Source organism: Lithobates pipiens, unplaced genomic scaffold (genome assembly GCF_037356315.1).
Source record: "Lithobates pipiens isolate NorthernLeopardFrog02 unplaced genomic scaffold, aLitPip1_a1.2 Scaffold_13, whole genome shotgun sequence".
Lineage (NCBI taxonomy): Eukaryota > Metazoa > Chordata > Amphibia > Anura > Ranidae > Lithobates > Lithobates pipiens.
The window spans coordinates 159,417,625-159,421,593 of record NW_027507718.1 but is presented as its reverse complement, the minus strand read 5'-3'; the positions used below and the strand labels follow the sequence as shown (position 1 = coordinate 159,421,593).

Genomic DNA, 3,969 nt, shown 5'->3' with positions numbered 1-3,969 from the left:
ATATATTGCAGGAAAGGAGGGTTATACATGTTGGAGGTCCCTTCGCGACTGGTACAAAAAGAAGTCAATGAAGAGAAGGCTGCGGAGAGAAGCGGAGCACCCTCAACTCGTTGCAGGCCTAACCCCCATGCAGAGGCTTTGTCATTTTTGAGGCACACCACCGAGATGCGCGTGTAAGTATATATATTATTTATTTTACTTTACGCTTTGTGGCCAGTATAGCCGCACTGTCCAATTGATTAGAATGAGCTAACCCCTTTTTTAAAGTTCCCCCAGCTCCATATAGAGCAGGGGTCTCAAACTCAATTTACCTGGGGGCCGCTGGAGGTAGATTCTGGGTAAGGCTGGGCCGCATCAAGTTTTCCACAAAAAATGCGCTTACAAAATATCATTATTCAGATTCAAATGTCTTTATTAACAGTTCTTTAACATTTAACTTTTAGAACATGAATGGACATAAACTGTTTGAACATGGCTTTATCTGCCTACTTCTTGCTGCTAGAGATCTGACAGCGCTTACTCTTGCATAGCCGAGCCACATTTGGCGTAAGTGAGGAAGCAGTTGAGACCCTCAGCACAGCTTGAAGATGAGCATCAGTAATTCTAGACCTGTACTTTGACTTATTGAAGTTCAAGGTAGAGAAGAGCTTTTCGCACAAGTATGTGCTCCCAAAAAGACACATGGTCTGCTTGAACATTCGGGAAAGCTCAGGGAAGCTGGGGGGCAATTCTCTTAAAAATTGCCCAAGTTTGTCTGCTTTTCCACTCACATCCCTAAACTTGGCTTTGAGTTCAGAGTTACACTGCAGGTCAATGAGCTCTATTTGAAACACTGGAGGGGCATCTTGCACATCAAAGGAGAAGGGGTCTGCAAAAATTTGAAATGTGGCTCTGTGTCTCTTGAAGTCTGCAAATCTATGATCAAATTCCTCCTGTAGCCTCAAAATGACATCCACATACTCCTCATGACTGAATAGTGTGCCTGAATCAATGAGTGACTTGCATGCTGGGAAATGGCAAAGGTTTGTTTGAGAAAGCTGGTCTTTCCACAATATAAGTTTTGTAGAGAACGCTCTCACGCTGTCATAGGCAGCACTGACAAGTTGCCCCTGGCCTTGTAACCTCTTATTCAATACATTAAGCTCATGTGTGATATCAACCAAAAAAGCTAAGTCCATGAGCCATTTTGGATCACTTAGCAAAGGAACAGAAGCCCCATCTTTCTCCATAAAAGCTTTCACTTCCGCTCTCAACTCAAAAAATCTCTTCAATACGTTTCCCCTGCTGAGCCAACGCACCTCGGTAAAGTAGAGCACATCCCCATATTCTGACTCTATTTCCTCTAAAAAAGCACGAAACATTCTGTGTTTTAAGCCCCTGGATCTGATTTGGTTGATGCATTTCACAACGAAAGACATCACGTTGTCAAACTTCAGGCATTTGCTGCAAAGGGCCTGCTGATGAATAATGCAGTGCAGAGCAATGACCTCCTCTAAACCTTCCTCTTTCTTTTTTTTATTAACAAGTGCCACCAGTCCTTTTTTCCTCCCGATCATTGATGGCGCTCCATCAGTTGTTATTCCGACAAACTTCCTCCAAGGCAAACCAGCATTCTGAAAAGCATCATACAGCTGGTGAAATATCTCTTGGGCGGTGGTCTGGCCATGCATTGGAACTAGTGAGAGCAACTCCTCTGTGACTTCAAAATTGTCATCAACATCCCGGACATAGATTGCAAGCTGGGCAGTGTCGGTGATGTCTGTGGTCTCATCAAGAGCGACTGAGTATACACTGAAACATTTTATTTTCTCACACAGTTGATCATAAATGTCACTTGAAAGGTCAGAAATGCGCTCTGCCACGGTGTTGGAAGAAAGGCTGATGTTGCTAAACTGACCTTTCTTTTCTGGAGAGATAATACTTGCAGCCTGTAACATGCACTTTTTTATAAATTCCCCTTCTTTAAATGACTTTCCTGCTTTAGCAATCATCATACTAACTACGTAGCTGGCTTCGACTGCTGCATCATGCTCTTTGGTTGCTTTCTTAAAGAAATCTTGTTGCCTCAGCAGACATGTCTTAAGTTTAGCAACCTGGTTGGCTCTCTCATCTTCCTGGTACTTTGCATACTCCTCAGCATGTCTAGTTGTGTAATGACGCTTCAAATTGTATTCTTTGGGCACTGCAACTTTCTCTGTGCAAATAAGACAAGTTGGGATGCCCTTGTGCTCAATAAAGAAATATTGCTTTTCCCACTTTTCCTGAAATTGTCTGTGCTCATCATCAACCTTTCTCTTCACTGCAGGCTTTGAGCAAGACATATTTGGGGCTGCGTACCAAAAACTTAGGCCTATGGTGCCTTGAGATACCCACTTCAGCACAAGGTGCTCTGGATGAGCGGAAATAGAGTTTCCCAGTCCCCCTAGCTGCCTAGCATGACCTTCGGCAACATTAAAGAGGACCTGATTTTTACTCACAGGAGTAGCCAAATACCTTTAGGGTGGGCACGCACCTGTCTGGTTTATAAAAATAGCACTCCTCCACTCTGCTGTGCCCCCCTGTATATTTCTTGCCCTGTATGCTAATACTGAGCATCAAGGAGGAAGAGACGCCGGGGTTTCTCAATGGGCGTCTCCTTCTCCATGTGCCTCAATCCAATCACAGTGAGAGTCACAGCCAGGAAGAAAAAAACTCCTTGTCTGTGACACTCTTTGATGTGATTGGATCACAACACAGCCAGGGAGAAGGAGACGCCCATTGAGAAACCCCTGCGTCTCCTCCTCCCATGCAGGGCCTCCAATGGCAGAACGTCCTGTCGCCTGAACGGGAAAGAGAAGAAAAAAAGTGAGGCGTGGAGAGCGTGACTGACAGGCTGGTACTTGCCTCTCCGTGTCCCTCCCATCGAAGAAGATGAAGTCGCCGCTCTGAACGCACTTGGTGCAGGTCAGCGTCCGGCGGTGTTACACAGCGGGCAGCGCTCCACCGCCACTTACTCCCCCTGGTGAGACGCCGAGGTACTGTACTTGGCGGTGGAGCGCTGCCCGCTGTGTAACACCGCCGGAGGCTGACCTGCACCAAGTGCGTTCAGAGCGGCGACTTCATCTTCTTCAAGTACCGGAGGGAAGGTGGCTAAGTGCTTTTCCAGGCGGGGGGGGCGCAAAATATTGTCCCGCGGGCCGCAGTTGGCCCGCGGGCCGCGAGTTTGAGACCCCTGATATAGAGGGTGTAATTTACACATGACAGTATTCGTGTTTATTTTTTTAAACTTGTAATGTTGTTATTGTTACCTAGAACTGTGTCAACTGTTCCTGCGAGAGCAAGCGCAAGGCATGAAAGTTCATCACCATCAGGAGACGCTGACACCAGTCAAGAAACCAATACAGAGACAGTTTCATCCCAAGAATATTGTCCACCCACTCAAGAACCTGCGGTATGTATTTTAAAAACGTCACAATCTCTGTCCACAAAAAATGTATTACTTACATATTAAAAGGGCAGCTGGTGTTGGTACATATGTTCTTTAGAGGAGAAACAACGGCTTACTTTTTGGGCAAAGCACCACTTTAGTACTTCTGGCTTTGGAGGTCTTGCTGCTAATACAGTGACATCAGGTTTTTGGGGCTAAAACAAGTGCCTGTGTCTGATCTATTCTAAACAGGTGCTGCAAGATCTGACACCACTTCAATATTTGTACAAGCATCATATGCTGTTCACTAAAGTGTGACCTCAACATCAGAAGCATAATCTATATATGCAATCTATTTGCAGGCAAATCCAGATAGGAGAGTCCTGTCTACTTCCTCCACCCGTCGAACACGCCTTACTCAACAAGAGACACCTTTTGAGGATTATTTCAACCGTATTGTTGAAGAAATGAGAAACCAATCACAAAACCAGGCCAAAGATGATGAATTCCTCAACATCTCAGACCCAGATGTTATGTTCTTGAGAATGTTGCTTTGTGTACTC

At 45.3% G+C, this 3,969-nt stretch overlaps 1 pseudogene; it reads right to left on the bottom strand.

Moving 5' to 3' along the window:
* Positions 1-485: 485 nt before the first annotated feature.
* On the bottom strand, positions 486-2,321 carry LOC143975866 (general transcription factor II-I repeat domain-containing protein 2 pseudogene; annotated as a pseudogene).
* Positions 2,322-3,969: the final 1,648 nt, after the last annotated feature.